Below are 19,706 nucleotides of genomic sequence, written 5' to 3'. Positions count from 1 at the left end.
GTAGGAAGACACCCTTGGATGATTTCCAAAACTATACAAGATCAGGCATGGTAGTTCGTATTTATAATTTATTGGTGAATATCAGACATTCAAAGTCATCACTGGATATATAGTGAGCTTCAGGCAAGTCTGGGGTTTATGAGGCCCTGTGGAAAAAAGAGAGAAAGAGAGAGGGAAGGAGCTAGGGACCTAGGGGTAGAGAAAGAAAGGAAGGACTGACTTCGAGCGATAGCGACACAAGGTGGCAGCCACCACAGGCTTGGGAGTAAAAGTCCTTTCAGATTTCCGACTGTTGGAAGAGCTGGAAGAAGGCCAGAAAGGAGTAGGCGACAGCACAGTTAGCTAGGGTCTTGAGGACGATGAGGACATGACACTCACAAGATGGACTGGCATGATAATTGGGCCTCCACGAACAATTTATGAAAGCCGAATATGCAGCCTTAAGATAGAGTTTGGGCCACTCTAGTATCCAGAAGCATCACAGTCTGTGAGATTTGTAACAAGAGTCAATATGAACGGCATGAGCAGTTCCAATGGAGTGGTGGATCCACGAGCCATGGCAGTGCTGGCAAAGTGACAGAATTCCCACAGCATCAAAGTCATCCTGCAGGAACTGAGGCGCTTGATGATGTCAAAAGAGAACATGAAGCTGCCACAGCCACCTGAAGGACAGTGTTACAGCCATTAGTCATCAAGGCCCCGGCCTCCCTTCCCCATCCAACCCAAGTCTTCATTTTCAACAGTAGTGAATTTTCTAGATCCATCTGTAGACCTCAAAGTACTGGAGAGGAAGCTCCACTCAGAGTTCATCCTGAGACACTGCTCTGGTACTAGCTTCTTGTCCATTTGAAATACCTAAGTTGTGCTGTGTAACATCATCTGTCGAGTATAACCGCTGTCTGCCTGGTTGAACTTCTGGGATCAATAAGGTGTGTTGAAATCGGTTTCCTTTGGGAGCGGTGGACATAGCTAACGCAACTGTGGACAGACACGTCTCACACAATCACCTGCTGCTGGCACTTGGCCTGGGTATGCCTTTGCCTGCCCCGCCCCTGCCACAGCTGTGTGGTGGCCCAGAGAATAGATGGGGAAGTTTCAGATAGCAGCCGTGGGACTGACCACCACTAGGCTTGGGGTGCTCTGGCTTTCTTAAGTCTTAAGTGATTGCCCCATCCAAGCCATGGTCCCCACTCCTCCACTTCCACCCTTGGTCAAAGCTTAAATTGTACCCTCCCCTCCCCTGAAATTGGCCGCGGGTAAGGAATTCAGAGCTTCCAGTCTCCCCACCTTTATCAAGGGGTGCTGCTTTCCCCTCCTCAAGTCCCTTGTTGCCCATCACCACCCAACACGTGCTGTGGCCAGAAGCCATCAGATGAGGTTGAAAAAGCCTGGCCTCCCTCCCTTAGCTCTGGACCACACTTGTTCACCTGCCACCAGCCTGGGAAGGGAGCGCTGGGTCCGCACCCCTGCCACCACCATCAGCTCTTGAGCTTTGAGCTCAGGTCTAGAGGTGAACAGAGCAGTCACAGGGCAACTCAGACGGGCCACCGCTCAGGATCCTTGGATATAGGCCTAGAGAAAGGCCATGTGGAGAGTCCTCGGTGTACATGGTTCTGAGTTGGTTCCTTTTCCCATAATTGCTTTGTTTTTACACGTTGAAGAGGTTTGAACAGGGCTCTCAGTCACCCTGACCACCCATCGGGTCTGGAGTGGAGTCTGACAACTGGAGCATGAGGCCCTGACTCTGGCAACTCAGGTTTCAGTGTTGCTCCTCAGACCCTGGGCAGGGACCCAGAGGAACTCTGTGTCACCATGTTCACAGATCGTTTGCAGATAGGTGGGCCTGGCTCCTGGCTCCTGGCTCATTGACAAGCTCCCCACTCTGTTCAGGACCACTAAATGTTGAAATGTGGATGCATACTGAAATAAAGGCAATTCGAGGTGTTGAAAGGGGAAAAAAAAAAAAGACTGAGGAAATGAAACACTGGTGATTCTTTCTTAGTCCATTGAAGCCTCATTAAGTTTCAAATTTTTCAAACTAGCCATATGTACAGCAAAATTCAAAAAGACAATGATAATAACCACATGGCAGTCACTTGGGGAGGGAATTTGCTCACAGTGGTAGAATGTAAATGAGCGGAGTTGATAGTATAAGAATAAGGCAAATCCTGAACTGACTGATTTGAAGTATCTTTTCCCACATATGTGCTTACTTTAATGAGAGGAATTGTGGACATGTCACCCTTTAATGAAGTACAATTTTTTAAGCCTTCTCTATTCCTATTTTCAGTCATGGTGACTTCATGCAGGATTTTCTGATACTATATATCAGTATGATATCATCTTACTAAAATCAATAGGATATACAGTCCAAATTTTTGAATCCCAATTAATTAAAGATGAATATTTACACAAAATTATTTGTATCAAATTCGACGAAGTTGTTTTCATGAATAAGAAAGGCACACAGAGCTAAACCCTTAACAAAAATTAAAATCAGGACCTATAGAAAAGGCTCATGGGTTTTCCTTGGTCTCTAGTGGAGAACCGAAGTTCAGTGTCCAGTATTTATACTTGGTGGGTCATTACTACTTGTCAATCAAGCTCTGGAAATTGGGTACCCTCTCCTACATTTTGCAAGTACCTGTACTCATTTGTGCACACATGTACAGATGCATGAAGCAAATATTTAAAACCGCTTTTAAATATATAAAACTAAAAAAAGTCAAAAAGAAAATGAAGGACAAAGAACAATGATTTGAATGTAAGTCATGTTAATACTGTACATATCTATAAAAATAGTCATTTAACATAACCTTGAAACAGCATAATTCAGATAGTTAAAATGCAGTCCCACACTCCTACCCAGTATTTAATATCAAATTACCCTCTATAGTTATTCAAATCAATATTCAAATCAATAATTTCTACAGGTGCATTTAATAGTCTTTGTTCATTAAACTAATCAAAATCTATGTTGTAGTTATTTGAAGAGAAAGAATTTTATGAATCACGTGATATCAACTGAATAAATATGAAAATTATGTATGCAAACTTTACAAAAGTTAGTTTCAACACAAAAGTATAAATTTACAATTTAAAAAACAAGGAACTAATTGATCAACCAAATGTTAACAACTAAAATTCATCTATATATGCAATAGAAAATAATATTTGAGATATAAAATTAAGACTTACGTTAGTAAAATAATGCATAAGTTATTTTACTTAAAAAGAAAATCTTACGATCGTATTAATACAGCTAGAAAACATTAAGAAAAAACTTAATACTCTTAAAAATGGGATACACATGCACCCAAATTTAGAAAAGTTTGATACATATACATTATATTATAATGTCATTTCAAAAGTTAGAACTATCATTCTGTTTGTTATGAATGAAAGGAAGATGTTTCAGACCACAAACAGAAATAAAATTTTCTGGAATTTTATATAAATAAAAGGCATTTACATAAATAAAAAAATTTTAATAACATCTCCATCATAATTAGATGAGTATGTTCCTGCCTTCTTGCAATGAACATTGAATTGATCTCTATTGTATCAAGAAAATTGTGATAGCTGTTAGGTACAGAGAATGAAAAGCTGTCCTCTGGACAGCTCATGGTTATCACACTCATGAACCCACAGCACCTGTGTTAACAGAATACTTTCACATGATCAAGCCAGCTAGAGTCAGGGCTTAGATGGGGTGACCAACCCTTGCCAATGCCATATTGAGGGGCTTTTGGCATTTGATGGCTACTGGTGAATGAAGAATCATTCATTTTGGGGGGGGGGTATTGCCTTGGTAATTTGCTTGTGCTTCAATAGATTCCCTTCACGAGTGACACTAGATTCTGATTCTTTGATGAGATCTAAAAAGTAAACAGATGAATACATGGTGTCAGGAGATGTATTATAGGAAATCTGGTGAGATTTGGTAAAGAGAATGTAGAGTGCATACAAGTATATTTCTTTATATAAAAAATAAAGAAAAATATGAAAGGACAAATGTTTACTTAATTAACAGAAGATAGAATATCTCTATAGAGAAATTCTAAATAGCTTATAAACATAAAGCTAGAAATAATAGATGAGTTTAAAAGATGTACAAATTTTCTTCAGTGTTTAAGAGATCATCGTAAGAGATCATGGGAGAGAATGTAATGTATTATAATATACTTTCAAATGTAAAAGATTATAACTTTAGCTTAGTAATAAATACAAGGTTTTTCACAGACTGAGATTATGTATAATCAGTTTGAGCTAATTCCTCCCTGTTAAATTATAAGCATTTCTAAATTCCTCAGAAAAACAGCCTTAGAATAACTACTTTTAGTCCCCCAAAGTTCAGGGAATTGGGGCAAAAACTCTTCAATGGTTTCTTCAAGCTGTACATAATTATTTTTATATTTATTACTAAACTAAAATTATGATCTTTTACATTGGCACAGAATTTATTTGATACAAATTTAGATTTTTTAGATTTTCTTTAATATAAATTTCTCATTGACTTAAAATTAATATTGTTACTCTGATGTACAAGTATTGTGCCTATACAACACATTTCAGCATAGATGGCTTATACCCAGTCCTTTTCTGCTATTAAAAAATGAAGCTGAGATGATTAAGCACGTGAGTTTAAGGCCAAATAGCAAATTCATGTCTCTAAGTTTATTGTTAGAATGCTTTCAAGATAATTTATTAAGATAATTAATGGACAACAGTCCAGATTGCTTATATAGTTAGATGGTTTCTAAAAAACACCGGAAGTCCACGAAATATGACATTTAATGTTAACTTTTATTGAGACATGTCCGCTCCCACCAGCTCCCCATTGGTATATTCAAAGAAGAAATTGAAAATCTCCACCTCCACGTGAGGTGATTTATTGTGGCAGACAGGCACTATGCAAAAATTGCTCCAATTCTTCTACAGACTAATTACTGTCCAGAAAAGGAAACATTGCAGAATAAGTTGGCTGAAAATTTCTGCCAAGCCAGAATGATTAGCCCTTCAAAATTCAGTGTTTCAAAAGTCTGTCTGATGATCCTAGGCCAGAAGCCTGAAGAGTTGCTCTCACGTGTTGCTCACAGGGGACTGTGCAAATAGAAAATTGTCTCTATAACCTGTCTCAGTTCTAGAAGCCATGCTAGGCTTCCTATATTTACAGATATATGGCTCATTCTCAGATTACTGGCAGGGTTGAAAACTTAGTATAATCTTATAACCCACTCAGACTATTTAACTTTGAGAATACATATTTAATTAGTTAGTTATCAGATAATACATGAGCTAGCCAGGATATAACAGATATTAAGCCCTTTAAAAGCTAAAATATATAAGTAAATGTTCTGTTTAACTGATAAAAGTTGGGGTGGGTGTTAGGTACATCTTATACTTTTAAATTACAGAATGATAATAGTTGTGCTCAACTTATATTTGAGAAAAAAGTTTCTGTTTTTTTTTTAATTAAAAGGGTAAAAGAGTAGATTGATGTCATTATTAAGGGAAGGGAGGTACAGTATAGAACCAGGCCTGTCATTGGATAAGAAGGAAGGATCGGTGGGAGAAAAGTTTTAGAGAGGCAGAGTAAGCCAGAGTGAGAATGTGAGAGCACAGAGAACATGGCAGTAGATGTTTAGATGCCTCTCTGTACATATTACAGGTTGTTATGACTATTCTCAAGGGATGGGTGTGTACAGGATTTTGTGCTGTCTAGATTGGCAAATTATATCTTATCAATTGGATCAGAAAATATTGTTTGATGTGTTCTTTCATAAGGCAACTTAATTGAGTTTAAGAGAGTGTATGGTGGCCAGATGCATGGGTCTACCAAAGAATTGGGATGTGTATGCCTGGCGCGATGGAAACCCAAAAAGAGGGCTGTGGATGAGGGAGGAGCAGCCAGACAGGGTGCCGTGTTGGGAAGAATAGTGTGTCAGAAAGTAGATGGGGCAGCATGGAGCCACTGAGATACATTATTGCTATTTCCAATGGCACCAGAAATATTAAGGGACTGAGACAGCTAGGGTATACCTGGGAACCAGTTCTGTCGGGTTTTTTGTTTTGTTTTGTTGTTTTTATTTTTACTGCAGCACATACATTGTGTGTCGAGTGTCCTGAAGGGAAAACATGCTTAAGTCCTTGAGTATGAAGTGATTTATTGCATCATGGCCACATATAACCATGATGGGATACTAAAGACAAAGATAGGAGAGTGAGGATTTTTAATTTCCAAGAAATTATAGGATTTTGGTGTTCCTCAATCATATGATTTTTTGTGTAGGATATATACCTTGTGATCTAGACTAATAGATGAATCACAGAAAGAAAAAAGGTGGAGGCAGAGTTACCATTAAAGGTTTTTGGGGCCTGGGAATCACATGCAAGGGACAGAGAGACTACAAGGCCACAGAACATGTTGCTTATCAATTATATTGAGGTTACAAAGGGGATGGCAGGTTTGAGGAAAGCAGCCAGTTAGACAGGACTGTGATCTAACACTTCCCTGCTTATGAAAGAAAATTAAAAAGTCACATCCAGCTGGAAAGTCTTATGAATACTATGAAGTACCTATTAATGTGGGGAGCCAGGACTGCCCAAGGCTGTCTGAAAGACATGGACAAAAGAATAACTGGAACACTAGTTCTATGCCCTTACCCAGGATCAAACTTGTCAAGGCCTGTCTGATGCTGAAGCCAATGTCTTAAAGGAGTCAAGGTTGAGGGAAGAGACTCTTCCCTTAGGTTGTGGTTATCAGTTCTTAGGCAGCTGTAACTGTGGTATCCCATGTTCTTTTCGTCAGCATTGTCTGACTTAATCATTTGCTGACTTAGTTGTTAGAAAAACTAGGGAAACATCTGCAACACATGGGCACTGGAAAAATTTCCTGAACAAAACACCAATGGCTTATGCTCTAAGATCAAGAATCGACAAATGGGATCTCATAAACTGCAAAGCTTCTGTAAGGCAAAGGACCCGGTGGTTAGGACAAAACGGCAACCAACAGATTGGGAAAAGATCTTTACCAATCCTACAACAGATAGAGGCCTTATATCCAAAATATACAAAGAACTCAAGAAGTTAGACCGCAGGGAAACAAATAACCCTATTAAAAAATGGGGTTCAGAGCTAAACAAAGAATTCACAGCTGAGGAATGCCGAATGGCTGAGAAACACCTAAAGAAATGTTCAACATCTTTAGTCATAAGGGAAATGCAAATCAAAACAACCCTGAGATTTCACCTCACACCAGTGAGAATGGCTAAGATCAAAAACTCAGGTGACAGCAGATGCTGGCGAGGATGTAGAGAAAGAGGAACACTCCTCCATTGTTGGTGGGATTGCAGACTGGTAAAACCATTCTGGAAATCAGTCTGGAGGTTCCTCAGAAAATTGGACATTGAACTGCCTGAGGATCCAGCTATACCTCTCTTGGGCATATACCCAAAAGATGCCCCAACATATAAAAGAGGCACGTGCTCCACTATGCTCATCGCAGCCTTATTTATAATAGCCAGAAAATGGAAAGAACCCAGATGACCTTCAACAGACGAATGGATACAGAAAATGTGGTACATCTACACAATGGAATATTACTCAGCTATCAAAAACAACGAGTTTATGAAATTCGTAGGCAAATGGTTGGAACTGGAAAATATCATCCTGAGTGAGCTAACCAAATCACAGAAAGACATACATGGTATGCACTCATTGATAAGTGGCTATTAGCCCAAATGCTTGAATTACTCTAGATGCCTAGAACAAACGAAACTCAAGACGGATGATCAAAATGTGAATGCTTCACTCCTTCTTTAAATGAGGAAAAAGAATACCCTACCTAAAGACTATACATGGACTGACCCTGGACTCTGACCCCATAGGTAGAAATGAATATCCTAGTAAGAGCACCAGTGGAAGGGGAAGCCCTGGGTCCTGCTAAGACTGAACCCCCAGTGAACTAGTCTATGGGGGGAGGGCAGCAATGGGGGGAGGGTTGGGAGGGGAACACCCATAAGGAAGGGGAGGGGGGAGGGGAATGTTTGCCCGGAAACCGGGAGAGGGAATAACACTCGAAATGTATATAAGAAATACTCAAGTTAATAAAAAAAAATGTCATATCGCTTTAAACCTGAAAATGTGCAATTCATAAAGCATAAATAAATTCAATCTTACATGGCAAAAAAAAAAAAAAAGAAAGAACACATGGAAACAACCCTGGATATAGAAAACCAAAAGAAGAGACAAGGAGCTGTAGATACAAGATTCACCAACAGAATACAAGAGATGGAAGAGAGAATCTCAGGAGCAGAAGATTCCATAGAAATCATTGACTCAACTGTCAAAGATAATGTAAAGCTGAAAAAGCTACTGGTCCAAAACATACAGGAAATCCAGGACTCAATGAGAAGATCAAACCTAAGGATAATAGGTATAGAAGAGAGTGAAGACTCCCAGCTCAAAGGAACAGTAAATATCTTCAACAAAATCATAGAAGAAAACTTCCCTAACCTAAAAAAAGAGATACCCATAGACATGCAAGAAGCCTACAGAACTCCAAATAGATTGGACCAGAAAAGAAACACCTCCCGTCACATAATTGTCAAAACACCAAACGCACAAAATAAAGAAAGAATATTAAAAGCAGTAAGGGAAAAAGGTCAAGTAACATATAAAGGGAGACCTATGAGAATCACACCAGACTTCTCGCCAGAAACTATGAAGGCCAGAAGATCCTGGACAGATGTCATACAGACCCTAAGAGAACACAAATGCCAGCCCAGGTTACTGTATCCTGCAAAACTCTCAATTAACATAGATGGAGAAACCAAGATATTCCATGACAAAACCAAATTTACACAATATCTTTCTACAAATCCAGCACTACAAAGCATAATAAATGGTAAAGCCCAACATAAGGAGCAAGCTATACCCTAGAAGAAGCAAGAAACTAATCGTCTTGGCAACAAAACAAAGAGAATGAAAGCACACAAACATAACCTCACATCCAAATATGAATATAACGGGAAGCAATAATCACTATTCCTTAATATCTCTCAATATCAATGGCCTCAACTCCCCAATAAAAAGACATAGATTGCCCAGACCCGGTGAGAGAGAGACCCAACCGCCTGGTCAGGTGGGCACTCCTGAGGCTGCAGAGCGGAAGAGACCACCAAATCTGCTCACCCCTGCCCACATCCCTGGCCCAAGAGGAAACTGTATAAGGCCTCTGGGCTCCCGTGGGGAAGGGCCCAGGAGCGGCAGGACCCCTGTGCCTGAGACACCGCCGGAACCTGAAAGAAACAGACCGGATAAACAGTTCTCTGCACCCAAATCCCGTGGGAGGGAGAGCTAAACCTTCAGAGAGGCAGACAAGCCTGGGAAACCAGAAGTGACTGCTCCCTGCACACACATCTCGGACGCCAGAGGAAAAAGCCAAAGACCATCTGGAACCCTGGTGCACTGAAGTTCCCGGAAGGGGCGGCACAGGTCTTCCTGGTTGCTGCCGCTGCAGAGAGCCCGTGGGCAGCACCCCACGAGCGAACCTGAGCCTCGGGACCACAGGTAAGAACAAATTTTCTGCTGCAAGAAAGCTGCCTGGTGAACTCAAGACACAGGCCCACAGGAACAGCTGAAGACCTGTAGAGAGGAAAAACTACACGCCAGAAAGCAGAACACTCTGTCCCCATAACTGACTGAAAGAGAGGAAAACAGGTCTACAGCACTCCTGTCACACAGGCTTATAGGACAGTCTAGCCACTGTCAGAAATAGCAGAACAAAGTAACACTAGAGATAATCTGATGGCGAGAGGCAAGCGCAGGAACCCAAGCAACAGAAACCAAGACTACATGCCATCATCGGAGCCCAATTCTCCCACCAAAACAAACATGGAATATCCAAACACACCAGAAAAGCAAGATCTAGTTACAAAATCATATTTGATCATGATGCTGGAGGACTTCAAGAAAGACATGAACACACTTAGGGAAGCACAAGAAAACATTAATAAACAAGTAAAAGCCTACAGAGAGGAATCGCAAAAATCCCTGAAAGAATTCCAGGAAAACACAATCAAACAGTTGAAGGAATTAAAAATGGAAATAGAAGCAATCAAGAAAGAACACATGGAAACAACCCTGGATATAGAAAACCAAAAGAAGAGACAAGGAGCTGTAGATACAAGCCTCACCAACAGAATTCAAGAGATGGAAGAGAGAATCTCAGGAGCAGAAGATTCCATAGAAATCATTGACTCAACTGTCAAAGATAATGTAAAGCAGAAAAAGCTACTGGTCCAAAACATACAGGAAATCCAGGACTCAATGAGAAGATCAAACCTAAGGATAATAGGTATAGAAGAGAGTGAAGACTCCCAGCTCAAAGGAACAGTAAATATCTTCAACAAAATCATAGAAGAAAACTTCCCTAACCTAAAAAAAGAGATACCCATAGACATGCAAGAAGCCTACAGAACTCCAAATAGATTGGACCAGAAAAGAAACACCTCCCGTCACATAATTGTCAAAACACCAAACGCACAAAATAAAGAAAGAATATTAAAAGCAGTAAGGGAAAAAGGTCAAGTAACATATAAAGGGAGACCTATGAGAATCACACCAGACTTCTCGCCAGAAACTATGAAGGCCAGAAGATCCTGGACAGATGTCATACAGACCCTAAGAGAACACAACTGCCAGCCCAGGTTACTGTATCCTGCAAAACTCTCAATTAACATAGATGGAGAAACCAAGATATTCCATGACAAAACCAAATTTACACAATATCTTTCTACAAATCCAGCACTACAAAGCATAATAAATGGTAAAGCCCAACATAAGGAGCAAGCTATACCCTAGAAGAAGCAAGAAACTAATCGTCTTGGCAACAAAACAAAGAGAATGAAAGCACACAAACATAACCTCACATCCAAATATGAATATAACGGGAAGCAATAATCACTATTCCTTAATATCTCTCAATATCAATGGCCTCAACTCCCCAATAAAAAGACATAGATTGCCCAGACCCGGTGAGAGAGAGACCCAACCGCCTGGTCAGGTGGGCACTCCTGAGGCTGCAGAGCGGAAGAGACCACCAAATCTGCTCACCCCTGCCCACATCCCTGGCCCAAGAGGAAACTGTATAAGGCCTCTGGGCTCCCGTGGGGAAGGGCCCAGGAGCGGCAGGACCCCTGTGCCTGAGACACCGCCGGAACCTGAAAGAAACAGACCGGATAAACAGTTCTCTGCACCCAAATCCCGTGGGAGGGAGAGCTAAACCTTCAGAGAGGCAGACAAGCCTGGGAAACCAGAAGTGACTGCTCCCTGCACACACATCTCGGACGCCAGAGGAAAAAGCCAAAGACCATCTGGAACCCTGGTGCACTGAAGTTCCCGGAAGGGGCGGCACAGGTCTTCCTGGTTGCTGCCGCTGCAGAGAGCCCGTGGGCAGCACCCCACGAGCGAACCTGAGCCTCGGGACCACAGGTAAGAACAAATTTTCTGCTGCAAGAAAGCTGCCTGGTGAACTCAAGACACAGGCCCACAGGAACAGCTGAAGACCTGTAGAGAGGAAAAACTACACGCCAGAAAGCAGAACACTCTGTCCCCATAACTGACTGAAAGAGAGGAAAACAGGTCTACAGCACTCCTGTCACACAGGCTTATAGGACAGTCTAGCCACTGTCAGAAATAGCAGAACAAAGTAACACTAGAGATAATCTGATGGCGAGAGGCAAGCGCAGGAACCCAAGCAACAGAAACCAAGACTACATGCCATCATCGGAGCCCAATTCTCCCACCAAAACAAACATGGAATATCCAAACACACCAGAAAAGCAAGATCTAGTTACAAAATCATATTTGATCATGATGCTGGAGGACTTCAAGAAAGACATGAACACACTTAGGGAAGCACAAGAAAACATTAATAAACAAGTAAAAGCCTACAGAGAGGAATCGCAAAAATCCCTGAAAGAATTCCAGGAAAACACAATCAAACAGTTGAAGGAATTAAAAATGGAAATAGAAGCAATCAAGAAAGAACACATGGAAACAACCCTGGATATAGAAAACCAAAAGAAGAGACAAGGAGCTGTAGATACAAGCCTCACCAACAGAATTCAAGAGATGGAAGAGAGAATCTCAGGAGCAGAAGATTCCATAGAAATCATTGACTCAACTGTCAAAGATAATGTAAAGCAGAAAAAGCTACTGGTCCAAAACATACAGGAAATCCAGGACTCAATGAGAAGATCAAACCTAAGGATAATAGGTATAGAAGAGAGTGAAGACTCCCAGCTCAAAGGAACAGTAAATATCTTCAACAAAATCATAGAAGAAAACTTCCCTAACCTAAAAAAAGAGATACCCATAGACATGCAAGAAGCCTACAGAACTCCAAATAGATTGGACCAGAAAAGAAACACCTCCCGTCACATAATTGTCAAAACACCAAACGCACAAAATAAAGAAAGAATATTAAAAGCAGTAAGGGAAAAAGGTCAAGTAACATATAAAGGGAGACCTATGAGAATCACACCAGACTTCTCGCCAGAAACTATGAAGGCCAGAAGATCCTGGACTGATGTCATACAGACCCTAAGAGAACACAAATGCCAGCCCAGGTTACTGTATCCTGCAAAACTCTCAATTAACATAGATGGAGAAACCAAGATATTCCATGACAAAACCAAATTTACACAATATCTTTCTACAAATCCAGCACTACAAAGCATAATAAATGGTAAAGCCCAACATAAGGAGCAAGCTATACCCTAGAAGAAGCAAGAAACTAATCGTCTTGGCAACAAAACAAAGAGAATGAAAGCACACAAACATAACCTCACATCCAAATATGAATATAACGGGAAGCAATAATCACTATTCCTTAATATCTCTCAATATCAATGGCCTCAACTCCCCAATAAAAAGACATAGATTGCCCAGACCCGGTGAGAGAGAGACCCAACCGCCTGGTCAGGTGGGCACTCCTGAGGCTGCAGAGCGGAAGAGACCACCAAATCTGCTCACCCCTGCCCACATCCCTGGCCCAAGAGGAAACTGTATAAGGCCTCTGGGCTCCCGTGGGGAAGGGCCCAGGAGCGGCAGGACCCCTGTGCCTGAGACACCGCCGGAACCTGAAAGAAACAGACCGGATAAACAGTTCTCTGCACCCAAATCCCGTGGGAGGGAGAGCTAAACCTTCAGAGAGGCAGACAAGCCTGGGAAACCAGAAGTGACTGCTCCCTGCACACACATCTCGGACGCCAGAGGAAAAAGCCAAAGACCATCTGGAACCCTGGTGCACTGAAGTTCCCGGAAGGGGCGGCACAGGTCTTCCTGGTTGCTGCCGCTGCAGAGAGCCCGTGGGCAGCACCCCACGAGCGAACCTGAGCCTCGGGACCACAGGTAAGAACAAATTTTCTGCTGCAAGAAAGCTGCCTGGTGAACTCAAGACACAGGCCCACAGGAACAGCTGAAGACCTGTAGAGAGGAAAAACTACACGCCAGAAAGCAGAACACTCTGTCCCCATAACTGACTGAAAGAGAGGAAAACAGGTCTACAGCACTCCTGTCACACAGGCTTATAGGACAGTCTAGCCACTGTCAGAAATAGCAGAACAAAGTAACACTAGAGATAATCTGATGGCGAGAGGCAAGCGCAGGAACCCAAGCAACAGAAACCAAGACTACATGCCATCATCGGAGCCCAATTCTCCCACCAAAACAAACATGGAATATCCAAACACACCAGAAAAGCAAGATCTAGTTACAAAATCATATTTGATCATGATGCTGGAGGACTTCAAGAAAGACATGAACACACTTAGGGAAGCACAAGAAAACATTAATAAACAAGTAAAAGCCTACAGAGAGGAATCGCAAAAATCCCTGAAAGAATTCCAGGAAAACACAATCAAACAGTTGAAGGAATTAAAAATGGAAATAGAAGCAATCAAGAAAGAACACATGGAAACAACCCTGGATATAGAAAACCAAAAGAAAAGACAAGGAGCTGTAGATACAAGCCTCACCAACAGAATTCAAGAGATGGAAGAGAGAATCTCAGGAGCAGAAGATTCCATAGAAATCATTGACTCAACTGTCAAAGATAATGTAAAGCAGAAAAAGCTACTGGTCCAAAACATACAGGAAATCCAGGACTCAATGAGAAGATCAAACCTAAGGATAATAGGTATAGAAGAGAGTGAAGACTCCCAGCTCAAAGGAACAGTAAATATCTTCAACAAAATCATAGAAGAAAACTTCCCTAACCTAAAAAAAGAGATACCCATAGACATGCAAGAAGCCTACAGAACTCCAAATAGATTGGACCAGAAAAGAAACACCTCCCGTCACATAATTGTCAAAACACCAAACGCACAAAATAAAGAAAGAATATTAAAAGCAGTAAGGGAAAAAGGTCAAGTAACATATAAAGGGAGACCTATGAGAATCACACCAGACTTCTCGCCAGAAACTATGAAGGCCAGAAGATCCTGGACTGATGTCATACAGACCCTAAGAGAACACAAATGCCAGCCCAGGTTACTGTATCCTGCAAAACTCTCAATTAACATAGATGGAGAAACCAAGATATTCCATGACAAAACCAAATTTACACAATATCTTTCTACAAATCCAGCACTACAAAGCATAATAAATGGTAAAGCCCAACATAAGGAGCAAGCTATACCCTAGAAGAAGCAAGAAACTAATCGTCTTGGCAACAAAACAAAGAGAATGAAAGCACACAAACATAACCTCACATCCAAATATGAATATAACGGGAAGCAATAATCACTATTCCTTAATATCTCTCAATATCAATGGCCTCAACTCCCCAATAAAAAGACATAGATTGCCCAGACCCGGTGAGAGAGAGACCCAACCGCCTGGTCAGGTGGGCACTCCTGAGGCTGCAGAGCGGAAGAGACCACCAAATCTGCTCACCCCTGCCCACATCCCTGGCCCAAGAGGAAACTGTATAAGGCCTCTGGGCTCCCGTGGGGAAGGGCCCAGGAGCGGCAGGACCCCTGTGCCTGAGACACCGCCGGAACCTGAAAGAAACAGACCGGATAAACAGTTCTCTGCACCCAAATCCCGTGGGAGGGAGAGCTAAACCTTCAGAGAGGCAGACAAGCCTGGGAAACCAGAAGTGACTGCTCCCTGCACACACATCTCGGACGCCAGAGGAAAAAGCCAAAGACCATCTGGAACCCTGGTGCACTGAAGTTCCCGGAAGGGGCGGCACAGGTCTTCCTGGTTGCTGCCGCTGCAGAGAGCCCGTGGGCAGCACCCCACGAGCGAACCTGAGCCTCGGGACCACAGGTAAGAACAAATTTTCTGCTGCAAGAAAGCTGCCTGGTGAACTCAAGACACAGGCCCACAGGAACAGCTGAAGACCTGTAGAGAGGAAAAACTACACGCCAGAAAGCAGAACACTCTGTCCCCATAACTGACTGAAAGAGAGGAAAACAGGTCTACAGCACTCCTGTCACACAGGCTTATAGGACAGTCTAGCCACTGTCAGAAATAGCAGAACAAAGTAACACTAGAGATAATCTGATGGCGAGAGGCAAGCGCAGGAACCCAAGCAACAGAAACCAAGACTACATGCCATCATCGGAGCCCAATTCTCCCACCAAAACAAACATGGAATATCCAAACACACCAGAAAAGCAAGATCTAGTTACAAAATCATATTTGATCATGATGCTGGAGGACTTCAAGAAAGACATGAACACACTTAGGGAAGCACAAGAAAACATTAATAAACAAGTAAAAGCCTACAGAGAGGAATCGCAAAAATCCCTGAAAGAATTCCAGGAAAACACAATCAAACAGTTGAAGGAATTAAAAATGGAAATAGAAGCAATCAAGAAAGAACACATGGAAACAACCCTGGATATAGAAAACCAAAAGAAAAGACAAGGAGCTGTAGATACAAGCCTCACCAACAGAATTCAAGAGATGGAAGAGAGAATCTCAGGAGCAGAAGATTCCATAGAAATCATTGACTCAACTGTCAAAGATAATGTAAAGCAGAAAAAGCTACTGGTCCAAAACATACAGGAAATCCAGGACTCAATGAGAAGATCAAACCTAAGGATAATAGGTATAGAAGAGAGTGAAGACTCCCAGCTCAAAGGAACAGTAAATATCTTCAACAAAATCATAGAAGAAAACTTCCCTAACCTAAAAAAAGAGATACCCATAGACATGCAAGAAGCCTACAGAACTCCAAATAGATTGGACCAGAAAAGAAACACCTCCCGTCACATAATTGTCAAAACACCAAACGCACAAAATAAAGAAAGAATATTAAAAGCAGTAAGGGAAAAAGGTCAAGTAACATATAAAGGGAGACCTATCAGAATCACACCAGACTTCTCGCCAGAAACTATGAAGGCCAGAAGATCCTGGACTGATGTCATACAGACCCTAAGAGAACACAAATGCCAGCCCAGGTTACTGTATCCAGCAAAACTCTCAATTAACATTGATGGAGAAACCAAGATATTCCATGACAAAACCAAATTTACACAATATCTTTCTACAAATCCAGCACTACAAAGCATAATAAATGGTAAAGCCCAACATAAGGAGCAAGCTATACCCTAGAAGAAGCAAGAAACTAATCGTCTTGGCAACAAAACAAAGAGAATGAAAGCACACAAACATAACCTCACATCCAAATATGAATATAACGGGAAGCAATAATCACTATTCCTTAATATCTCTCAATATCAATGGCCTCAACTCCCCAATAAAAAGACATAGATTAACAAACTGGATACGCAATGAGGACCCTGCATTCTGCTGCCTACAGGAAACACAGCTCAGAGACAAAGACAGACACTACCTCAGAGTGAAAGGCTGGAAAACAATTTTCCAAGCAAATGGTCAGAAGAAGCAAGCTGGAGTAGCCATTCTAATATCAAATAAAATCAATTTCCAACTAAAAGTCATCAAAAAAGATAAGTTTTCCTTTTCATCAAAGGAAAACTCCACCAAGATGAACTCTCAATCCTAAATATCAATGCCCCAAATATAAGGGCACCTACATATGTAAAAGAAACCTTACTAAAGCTCAAAACACACATTGCACCTCACACAATAATAGTGAGAGATTTCAACACCCCACTCTCATCAATGGACAGATCATGGAAACAGAAATTAAACAGTGATGTCGACAGACTAAGAGAAGTCATGAGCCAAATGGACTTAACGGATATTTATAGAACATTCTATCCTAAAGCAAAAGGATATACCTTCTTCTCAGCTCCTCATGGTACTTTCTCCAAAATTGACCATATAATTGGTCAAAAAACGGGCCTCAACAGGTACAGAAAGATAGAGATAATCCCGTGCATGCTATCGGACCACCACGGCCTAAAACTGGTCTTCAATAACAATAAGGGAAGAATGCCCACATATACGTGGAAATTGAACAATGCTCTACTCAATGATAACCTGGTCAAGGAAGAAATAAAGAAAGAAATTAAAAACTTTTTAGAATTTAATGAAAATGAAGATACAACATACCCAAACTTATGGGACACAATGAAAGCTGTGCTAAGAGGAAAACTCATAGCGCTGAGTGCCTGCAGAAAGAATCAGGAAAGAGCATATGTCAGCAGCTTGACAGCACACCTAAAAGCTCTAGAACAAAAAGAAGCAAATACACCCAGGAAGAGTAGAAGGCAGGAAATAATCAAACTCAGAGCTGAAATCAACCAAGTAGAAACAAAAAGGACCATAGAAAGAATCAACAGAACCAAAAGTTGGTTCTTTGAGAAAATCAACAAGATAGATAAACCCTTAGCCAGACTAACGAGAGGACACAGACAGTGCGTCCAAATTAACAAAATTAGAAATGAAAAGGGAGACATAAATACAGATTCAGAGGAAATTCAAAAAATCATCAGATCTTACTATAAAAACCTATATTCAACAAAATTTGAAAATCTTCAGGAAATGGACAATTTCCCTAGACAGATACCAGGTACCGAAGTTAAATCAGGAACAGATAAACCAGTTAAACAACCCCATAAGTCCTAAGGAAATAGAAGCAGTCATTAAAGGTCTTCCAACCAAAAAGAGCCCAGGTCCAGACGGGTTTAGTGCAGAATTCTATCAAACCTTCATAGAAGACCTCATACCAATATTATCCAAACTATTCCACAAAATTGAAACAGATGGAGCACTACCGAATTCCTTCTACGAAGCCACAATTACTCTTATACCTAAACCACACGAAGACACAACAAAGAAAGAGAACTTCAGACCAATTTCCCTTATGAATATCGACGCAAAAATACTCAATAAAATTCTGGCAAACCGAATTCAAGAGCACATCAAAACAATCATCCACCATGATCAAGTAGGCTTCATCCCAGGCATGCAGGGATGGTTTAATATACGGAAAACCATCAACGTGATCCATCATATAAACAAACTGAAAGAACAGAACCACATGATCATTTCATTAGATGCTGAGAAAGCATTTGACAAAATTTAACACCCCTTCATGATAAAAGTCCTGGAAAGAATAGGAATTCAAGGCCCATACCTAAACATAGTAAAAGCCATATACAACAAACCAGTTGCTAACATTAAACTAAATGGAGAGAAACTTGAAGCAATCCCACTAAAATCAGGGACTAGACAAGGCTGCCCACTCTCTCCCTACTTATTCAATATAGTTCTTGAAGTTCTAGCCAGAGCAATCAGACAACAAAAGGAGATCAAGGGGATACAGATCGGAAAAGAAGAAGTCAAAATATCACTATTTGCAGATGACATGATAGTATATTTAAGTGATCCCAAAAGTTCCACCAGAGAACTACTAAAGCTGATAAACAACTTCAGCAAAGTGGCTGGGTATAAAATTAACTCAAATAAATCAGTTGCCTTCCTCTATACAAAAGAGAAACAAGCCGAGAAAGAAATTAGGGAAACGACACCCTTCATAATAGACCCAAATAATATAAAGTACCTCGGTGTGACTTTAACCAAGCAAGTAAAAGATCTGTACAATAAGAACTTCAAGACACTGAGGAAAGAAATTGAAGAAGACCTCAGAAGATGGAAAGATCTCCCATGCTCATGGATTGGCAGGATTAATATAGTAAAAACGGCCATTTTACCAAAAGCAATCTACAGATTCAATGCAATCCCCATCAAAATACCAATCCAATTCTTCAAAGAGTTAGACAGAACAATTTGCAAATTCATCTGGAATAACAAAAAACCCAGGATAGCTAAAGCTATCCTCAACAATAAAAGGACTTCAGGGGGAATCACTATCCCTGAACTCAAGCAGTATTACAGAGCAATAGTGATAAAAACTGCATGGTATTGGTACAGAGACAGACAGATAGACCAATGGAATAGAATTGAAGACCCAGAAATGAACCCACACACCTATGGTCACTTGATTTTTGACAAAGGAGCCAAAACCATCCAATGGAAAAAAGATAGCATTTTCAGCAAATGGTGCTGGTTCAACTGGAGGGCAACATGTAGAAGAATGCAGATCGATCCATGCTTATCACCCTGTACAAAGCTTAAGTCCAAGTGGATCAAGGACCTCCACATCAAACCAGACACACTCAAACTAATAGAAGAAAAAAGAGGGAAGCATCTGGAACACATGGGCACTGGAAAAAATTTCCTGAACAAAACACCAA

General features: G+C 41.1%; 1 pseudogene; it reads left to right on the top strand.

The window, feature by feature from the left end:
• Positions 1 to 219: 219 nt before the first annotated feature.
• LOC134486052 (ubiquitin-conjugating enzyme E2 variant 1-like) lies at positions 220 to 709 on the top strand (annotated as a pseudogene).
• The last annotated feature ends 18,997 nt before the right edge of the window (positions 710 to 19,706 follow it).

Source organism: Rattus norvegicus, chromosome 3, assembly GCF_036323735.1.
Source record: "Rattus norvegicus strain BN/NHsdMcwi chromosome 3, GRCr8, whole genome shotgun sequence".
Lineage (NCBI taxonomy): Eukaryota > Metazoa > Chordata > Mammalia > Rodentia > Muridae > Rattus > Rattus norvegicus.
The sequence above is the reverse complement of the archived record's forward strand: the minus strand, read 5'-3'. Positions and strand labels throughout refer to the sequence as shown.